We start from the raw sequence: 9802 nt of genomic DNA on the forward strand, positions 1-9802 counted from the left end.
AACACTTCTTTAGGTGTTTCTCATCCAGTCGGCATCCCGCAGCTGTGAATTCTTTGTTTAGCTCTGAACCCCATTTTTAATAGGCTTATTTGTCTCCCTACAGTCTAGCTTCTTGAGTTCTTTGTATATTTTGGATATAATCCCTCTATCAGTTGTAGGATTGGTAAAGATCTTTTCCCAATCTGTTGGTTGCTGTTTTGTCCTAAGAACGGTGTCCTTTGCCTTACAGAAGCTTTGCAGTCTTATGAGATCCCATTTGTCGATTCTTGATCTTAGAGCATAAGCCATTGGTGTTTTGTTCAGGAAATTTTTTCCAGTGCCCATGTGTTCGAGATGCTTCCCTAGTTTTTCTTCTATTAGTTTGAGTGTATCTGGTTTGATGTGGAGGTCCTTGTTCCACTTGGACTTAAGCTGTGTACAGGGTGATAAGCATGGATCCATCTGCATTCTTCTACATGCTGACCTCCAGTTGAACCAGCACCATTTGCTGAAAATGCTATCATTTTTCCATTGGATGGTTTTGGCTCCTTTGTCAAAAATCAAGTGACCATCAGTGTGTGGGTTCATTTCTGGGTCTTCAATTCTGTTCCATTGGTCTATCTGTCTGTCTCTGTACCAATACCATGCAGTTTTTATCACTATTGCTCTGTAATACTGCTTGAGTTCAGGGATAGTGATTCCCCCAGAAGTCCTTTTATTGTTGAGGATAGTTTTAGCTATCCTGGCTTTTTTTGTTATTCCAGATGAATTTGCAAATTATTCTGTCTAACTCTATGAAGAATTGGAATGGTATTTTGATGGGGATTGCATTGAATCTGTAGATCGCTTTTGGTAAAATGGCCATTTTTACTATATTAATCCTGCCAATTCATGAGCATGGGAGATCTTTCCACCTGCTAAGATCTTCTTCAATTTCTTTCTTCAGAAGCTTGAAGTTCTTATCATACAGATATTTCACTTGCTTGGTTAAAGTCACACCGAGGTATTTTATATTATTTGGGACTATTATGAAGGGTGTCATTTCCCTGATTTCTTTCTCGGCTTGTTTCTCTTTTATGTCGAGGAAGGCTACTGATTTATTTGAGTTAATTTCTATACCTAGCCACTTTGCTGTAGGTGATTATCACATTTAGTAGTTCTCCTGTGGAACTTTTGGGATCACTTAAATATACTATCATATCATCTGCAAAGAGTGATATTTGACTTCTTTTTCAATCTGTATCCCTTTGATCTCCTTTTGTTGTCTCATTGCTCTGGATAGAACTTCAAGAACTTCATTGAGTAAGACGGTAGAGAGTGGGCAGCCTTGTCTAGTCCCTGATTTTAGTGGGATTGCTTCAAGTTTCTCTCCATTTAGTTTAATGTTGGCTACTGGTTTGCTGTATATGGCTTTTACTATGTTCAGGTATGGGCCTTGAATTCCTGTTCTTTCCAGGACTTTTATCATGAAGGGGTGTTGAATTTTGTCAAATGCTTTCTCAGCATCTAATGAAATGATCATGTGGTTTTTATCTTTCAGTTTGTTTATATAGTGGATCACGCTGATGGTTTTCCATATATTAAACCATCCCTGCATGCCTGGGATGAAGCCTACTTGAACATGATAGATGATTGTTTTGATGTGCTTTTGGATTTGATTTGCCAGAATTTTATTGAGTATTTTTGCATCGATATTCATTAGGGAAATTGGTCTGAAGTTCTCTTTCTTTGTTGGGTCTTTGTGTGGTTTAGGTATAAGTAACTGTGGCTTCATAGAAGGAATTCGGTAGCGCTCCATTGTTCAATTTTGTGGAATAGTTTGGATAGTATTGGTATGACATCTTCTATGAAGGTCTGATAGAATTCTGCACTGAACCCGTCTCGACCTGGGCTCTTTTTGCTTGGGAGACCTTTAATGACTGCTTCTATTTCGTTAGGAGTTATGCGGTTGTTTAAATGGTTTATCTATTCCTGATTTAACTTCGGTACCTGGTATCGGTCTAGGAAATTCATGTCCTGCAGATGTTCAAATTTTGTTGAATGTAGGCTTCTGTAGTAGGATATGAAGATGTTTTGAATTTCCTGTTTCCCTAGTTATGTCTCCCTTTTCATTTCTCATTTTGTTAATTTGGACACACTCTCTGTGTTCTCTCACTAGTCTGGCTAAGGGTTTATCTATCTTGTTGATTTTCTCAAACAACCAATTTTTGGTTCTCTTGATTTTTTGTGTAGTCCTTTTTGTTTCTACTTGGCTGATTTCGGCTCTGAGTTTGATTATTTCCTGCCTTCTACTCCTCCTGGTTGTATTTGCTTCTTTTTGTTCTAGAGCTTTTAGGTGTGCTGTCAAGCTGCTGATATGTGCTCTCTCCTGTTTCTTTCTGCAGGCACTCAGAGCTATGAGTTTTCCTCTTAGCACAGCTTTCATTGTGTCCCATAAGTTTGGGTATGTTGTACCTTCATTTCCATTAAATTCTAAGAAGTCTTTAATTTCTTTCTTTATTTCTCCCTTGACCAGGTTTTCATAGAGTAGAGCATTGTTCATTTCTATGTATATGTGGGCGTTCTTCCCTTATTTAGCCTGTGGTGGTCAGATAGGACACATGGGATTATTCCTAACTTTCTGTATCTATTGAGGCCTGTTTTATCACCAATTATATGGTCAATTTTGGAGAAAGTACCATGAGGTGCCGAGAAGAATGTATATCCTTTTGTTTTAGAATAGAATGTTCTGTAAATATTTGTTACGTCCATTTGGTTCATGACTTCTCTTAGTCTGTCTATGTCACTCTTTAATTTCTGTTTCCATGATCTGTCCATTGATGAAAGTGTGGTGTTGAAATCTCCTACTCTCATTGCGTGAGATGCAATGTGTGCTTTGAGCTTTAGCAAGGTTTATTTTCTGTATATAGGTGCCCTTTTATTTGGAGCACAGATATTTAGGATTGAGAATTCATCTTGGTGGATTTTTCCTTTGATGAATATGAAGTGTCCTTCCTTATCTTTTTTGATGACTTTTGGTTGAAAATCTATTTTATTCGATATTAGAATGGCTACTCCAGCTTGCTTCTTCTGACCATTTGCTTGGAAAGTTGTTTTCCAGCCTTTCACTCTGAGATAGTGTCTGTCTTTGTCTCTGAGGTGTGTTTCCTGTAGGCAGCAGAATGCAGAGTCCTCATTGTGTATCCAGTTTGTTAATCTATGTCTTTTTATTGGGGATTTGAGTCCATTGATGTTGAGAGATATTAAGGAATAGTGATTGTTGCTTCATGTTATATTCGTTTTTGGATGTGAGATTATGTTTGTGTGCTTTTCTTCTCTTTGTTTTGTTGCCAAGATGATTAGTTTCTTGCTTTTTCTAGGGTGTAGCTTGCCTCCTTACGTTGGGCTTTACAATTTATTATCCTTTGTAGGGCTGGAGTTGTAGAATGATATTGTGTAAATTTGGTTTTGTCATGGAATATCTTGTTTTCTCCATCTATGTTAATTGAGAGTTTTGTTGGATACAGTAACCTGGGCTGGCATTTGTGTTCTCTTAGGGTCTGTATGACATCTGTCCAGGATCTTCTGGAAACACTGGTGAGAAGTCTGGTGTGATTCTGATAGGTCTGCCTTCATATGTTACTTGACCTTTTTCCCTTTTGCTTTTAATATTTTTTCTTTGTTTTGTGCATTTGGTGTTTTGACTATAGTGTGACAGGAGGAGTTTCTTTTCTGGTTCAATCTATTTGGAGTTCTGTAGGCTTCTTGTATGGTTATTAGCATCTCTTTCTTTAGGTTAGGGAAGTGTTCTTCTGTGATTTTGTGGAAGATATTTACTGGTCCTTTGAGCTGGCAGTCTTCACTCTCCTCTATACCTATTATTCTTACGTTTGATCTTCTCAATGAGTCCTGGATTTCCTGCATGTTTTGGACCAGTTCCTTTTTCCGTTTTACATTATCTTTGACACTTGTGTCGATGATTTCTATGGAATCTTCTGCTTCTGAGATTCTCTCTTCTGTCTCTCACATTCTGTTGGTGCTGCTTGTATCTATGGCTCCTTGTTTCTTCCTTTGGTTTTCTATATCCAGGGTTGTCTCCCTTTGTGCTTTCTTTATTGCTTCTATTTCCATTTCTAATTCCTTCACCTGTTTTTGTTTTCCTGGAATTCTTACAGGGATTTTTGTGATTCCTCTCTATAGGCTTCTACTTGTTTTTTTATGTTTTCCTGCGTTTCTCCAAGGGAGTTCTTTATGTCTTTCTTGAAGTCCTCCATCATCATGATCAAATGTGATTTAAAATCAAGATCTTGCTTTTCTGGTGTGTTTGGATATTCTGTGTTTGATTTGGTGGGAGAATTGGGCTCCGATGATGCCATGTAGTCTTGGTTTCTGTTGCTTGGGTTCCTGTGCTTGCATCTCGCCATCAGGTTGTCTCTGGTGTTACCTTGTTCTGCTATTTCTGACAGTGGCTAGACCATCCTGTTTTCTTTCAGCCAGTTATGGGAAGAGAGTGTTCTGCTTTCAGGCCTTTAGTCCTTCCTGTCTACTGGTCTTTAGCTGGTCCTGTAGGAGTGTGGCCAGAGTCCACAAGGCAGGTCGCTTAGAGTAGAAAAGTTGGTCTTACCTCTGGTCCTTTGTCTGAAATTGTTCCTGGGGGGCTGCTTTTGAGCTCTCCATGAGGGCAGCAACCAGGAGGGCCTGTGCAGCCTTTTCCCAGGGCCCGCGTGTACCGGGGGGTACTAGATTTTGTTAGCAGTTTCCTCTGGAGTCAGAAATATGGGCAGAGTGTAGTCCCTTCTGGCTGCCCAGGCGTGTGTGCCTCTCAGAAGGTTTAGCTCTCACTCCCACGGGATTTGGGTGCAGGGAGGATTTGACTGGGTCCCTTCAGGTCTGGGCATTGTCTGGACCGCAGAGGACCTGCTGCTTGAATGTCCCCAAATTAAATATTTTTAAATTGATATAAAATTTAAGATTAATTTGTTACAAAATAATAAATGTATGTTTAACTCTTAGATGGTCATTATGTCTATACAACTCATTTAAATATGCAAGGTGTAGTCCCAGCTTTTTTAACAGCTGTTATTCCAAACTGTTTAGGATGATTAAATAATGCATGTTAATGTCCAAACGCTTAAACTCATAGTCTTTTTAGACATTAGTCTAGGTTATCACAGGAATATGCAGCCTGCATAGAACAGAGAAAAGGTACCTGGAGACAGGTGACATTTGCTTGGTCACATATGCTCAGAGTAGATGATCTTCAGAAACCTCGGAGACTCATGGAACATGGCATTGAAACACAATTTATGAATTTAAGATCATTTTGACACTGAGACATGTCAACTCTCAACAGTACCCCATTGCACTTCAAAGCAGAGGATGAGCATCAATAGCCTCCATATAGAGTCGCTTCAACTGTGGCAGGCCAGCCACTGGGCAAAGAAAAGTCCCATGCTCCACCTACAGACAAATCTGTCTACAGAGGAGAAGAGGGCTCAGGGAAGTCAACTGCCAACCTCTGCCAAGACAGGGTAAGTCCTTCATAATTCCTGCTTCACAAGATGTCTATCAAATATTATGGGCCAGAAGGCTGAAGATAGATGCTCCAATGTTACAGAGACTACTGGGCACTATCCAGACTGTCAGCTGTCTCTGCCATTTCTATAATTTTTGGAAGCTGCGTCCCAATGCCCCCTGCATGCTGAAGTAATATTTATTCCTTCACAAGTCTCTGATAGGGTTGAAGACTAAATAATAATACTCTTAATACAAACTTAAGATATTTAGGATTTGAGAAGGTGTTCTAGGAATAAGGAGATAGTTTTAAGGATGGTAATACAAATTAGGATAGAAATTGAGTTAAATATAAAACTTAAAACATGCCAAATAGGATAGATATTAGAATATTTTCTGAAGTTACCAAATACTATGTACTAAACATTATGAATGTAAATCTTATGTAACAGTTTCCATAATTGTCTCTTCATTGTTGTAAGTGTAATCAATTTCTATTTGATGGACAAAAAGCCTCTTCTTGGACTAAAAAAGAGAATTGTAAAGAGAATTTCTTGTATATTGTTTGGTTGCATCACCCTGTCAATTAAAAAGCCTCAGGCCTAGAGCTTAGGCAGAAAAGGGGAGGTGGGACATCTGGAGGCAGAAAGAATTCTGGGATACAGCAGGTGTAGGAAGATCCACCCAGGAAGATGTGAGGAGACAGATAACCAGCCATGTGGCTGAATATAAGTTAAAATTATTGGGTTATCTAAGTTATGATCTGCTCATAGAAGAGCCTAAGTATATGGTCAGAGGTAAGATAACAAGGGTGTCTGTAAAGGCCACAAACAATCATACTATTAAATATTTTCCTATAGCTGTAATAAATGTAATTCTACATATAAATTATACACATATAGTTTTCATGACTTCTTTCCACCTCGGCAGATGATGGTCCCTAAGACCAACTAACAAAAACCTTACTTTCTTAGACATAAAAGCTCTCTTTTAAGATGTTGCTGAGAAATATCTAATAGACATCCAACATGTACAGCTTATTGCTGTTGTCCTCCACCCCTCACCCCCCATCGTCTAGAGGTAGAGAATAAGTTTCTGTTGCTGAAGGAAACAAGGCTCAGAGACCCCCTGAGCTGGAACTGACCTGAATGCCCTCTCCATGTAATGGCTAGTTTTGTCAACTTACAGTCTAAGAGAAGTGGTTCTCAACCTGTGGGCTGTGACTCTTCAGGTTGTTGAATGATTCTTTCAATGAGGTTTACTAAGACCATCAGAAAATACAGATATTTATATTGTGATTCATAACAGTAGCAAAATTATAGTTATAAGGTAGTAACAAAAGTAATTTTATGGTTGGGAGGGTCACCACAACACGAAGAACTGTATTAAAGGGTGGCAGCATTAAGAAGGTTGAGAACCACTGGCCTAGAGTCATACAGAGTGCAGTCTCTGTTGAAGGGTTACCTACATCAATTGGCCTGTGGGACCACTGTCTGGATTCCTAATAAAGTGAGAAGACATAGACCATTGTGGGTGGCACCATTCCCTGCACACGTTGTCCTGAACTCCAAGTTAGGGGAGAGCTAGAGCGAGAGGCTGGCAGCATGGGTGCAGCCATTTCTCTCCGTTATCGACTAGGAGTGTGGTGTGATCAGCTGTTTGAAAATCTGGCCTTTAGTTCCTCACAATGATGATCTTTAATCAAGAAGTACAATACAAAAATAACCTCCTTTGTCTCGTAAATTGATTTTGCCAGGTATTATGTCACAGCTACAGAAATGAAAGTAGAACATGCCCCAAACAGGGAGAATCACATGGTTATGCCAATAGACTCAAAAGATGTCAATGGCACAAACACTGAGCAGTTTAGAAACCGTATTCTTCATTTTGACAAAGGGCAACGCTGACAGATGACAGAGTTTTCTTAGGTAAACAAATCATTAAAAAAAAAAAAGAGCTCCTTCGGCATCACACTGAAACGCTTAGTTATTGAACTAGAGACAAGAAAACCAAATAGAAAGTGCATAGTTTGAAAAGGAGGAAAGTTTTCTCTCTTGCAGACAAGAATACTTCCAGACAGAAACTCTGTTAGAATCAGCAAGAAAACGTCTTGAAGGGATAAGTGGCCAACAAACAAACAGACGCAGAGTTGAGAGGTTTTAAGATTAATATATAAAAAGCAGTCAGTTCCTTCTATGAACATATGAAATAAATGGAAAACCAATCCTGTTAGCTCCAAATTAAGTATTCAAATAAAAATCTAAACACACACAAGATCTATTTGAGGAAAAAACACTGTGTCTGAAGGAATCAAAGAAGAAATGGAAAACTGGTTCACGTTCACATAGATAAAAAGGTTCAACATTGTAAGGACAGCAGCTCTTATCTACTTGCTATGTGGACACGGGGCAAAACAACCCAGTATTGTGGTGGTTTGAATAATACTGGTCCCGTAGCCTCATCTATGTCAATGCTTAGTCCTCAGTTGGTGAAACAGTTTGGGAAGGATTAGGAGGTGTGGCTTTGTTAGAGAAGTATTTCATTTGAGGAGGGCTTTGAGATTTCAAAAGGCCACCCCATTCCCATTGTGCCGCAGCCCTATCCCCTCTATGTCTTGTTCATAGGTCAGTAAGTTATCAACTACCAATTCACTGCTATGTTTGCCTGCCTGACGCCATGTTCCCCTCCTTAATGATCATGGACTCACTCCCTCTCTGAAATCAAGGGCCACCACATTAAACGCCTTGTTTTCTAAGGTGCTTTGGTCATTGTGTCTCTTCACAGCAACAGAAAAATAAGAGAGAAGTTGGTAGCAGAAGTGGTGTATGGCTGCCGCAACCGTGACCTTGCTGGGATGTTTTGTTTGTTTGATTTTTGAGGAATGTGGAAGACTGTGGGGTAGGAAAGTGACTGCATGCTGTAAAGATGGCTTAACGGGCAGTCCTATACAGGCTTGAAAGGACTGAGAACAGTGTGGACTGTGAAGGCGCAGCTCCACACGAAGGCAACATTAGCAACCCGTGTACAGGAAGTCTAATCCAGCAACATGGCTGCTCTCTCTGGGAAGGGATCGCATCCAAAGGCCTTCTAGGTCTATGGGATCCAGCTGGAATGACACACTTTTAATGCTTCTGGATGGAATATAGGCACACACTTAGTGCACACATTTAATCCCAAACAATGAAGGTAAAGTGAGTTTGTAGAAGGAAGCAGTCATGTTGGAAAGCAGCATCTAATTTGAGAAAAGACAAAGGGACGATGTCACATGGAATGTTGAGATCTAAGTGAAATGTTAAAACCTAGGTAACACTTACCTGGCTAGCCTTTCATGCTAAAAACAAAAAAACTTTCTCATGTGTTTCTGTTATTACTAGGAAATTTTCTAATGGCAAGATCGATTACATATTCTGTTCTGTTCAGTGCCCTTGGAAACAACCATGATACAAGTCAGTAGAACTATTTTGTATAGTTACACACGATAAGCTTGGACATGAACCAACCACCCACCAGCACTTCCTGCACCTGTGTATAAGCTTTCATGGTATAAGCTGCCCCTGGGATGGACATCAACATAAGAGAAACACCTGCACCAACATAAGAGACAATTTGATATGAGACTTCCATTTTGAGTAGTGGTCAAGTAAAGTTTAAGTTCCCAAGACCTCCCTGCGAACTCACATTCTACTTGGCAGGAAGACACATGTATGTGGGTAATTGAATCTTGGTTGGCAAGTTAAGACACGAATGCTAGACAAGTCCCATCCTGGTAGACAACTTAGGACATGAATTCTAGACAAGGCAAGTCCCCTGCCACTGTGGAATTCCCCAGGCAACGGGAACAGGATAAATGTACAAAAGAGAAATGTTCCTAAGGAAATCCCCTATCCCTAAATCCTGATTGGTGGGATAACTTGACACATGTGTTTGTAGATTTGAGGCTTATAAAAGGGATCATGGTCCAGCTTCTGAATTAGACAATGACCCTGATGGACTAGTCCTGGGGCATATGCTTAATAAACTATCCCTGTCTGACTGAGACTGGTGTCCGTGTAGTTCTGTGGCACTTACTAGACCCCAATAGAAAAGAGTTTGAGTCTGAACAATTGAGTTGAATCAGCCAGCCAGAGTTCAGAGAGATCGTAAAAAAGTGAGCTTATCCAGCATTAAGCCTCTGAGACATAAATTACATCTGGTGAACAAACATTAGCTTTACAAACCAGGCTAGAGACAGACAATTCTTGTCATAGTATCGGGAGAAAGGTTGCTTTCTGTCTCGGCTGAAGCTAAATTGAAGGGTTTTGGACTAGAGCTTTCATAGAGTTTAATAATG

Source organism: Rattus norvegicus, chromosome 17 (assembly GCF_036323735.1).
Source record: "Rattus norvegicus strain BN/NHsdMcwi chromosome 17, GRCr8, whole genome shotgun sequence".
NCBI lineage: Eukaryota > Metazoa > Chordata > Mammalia > Rodentia > Muridae > Rattus > Rattus norvegicus.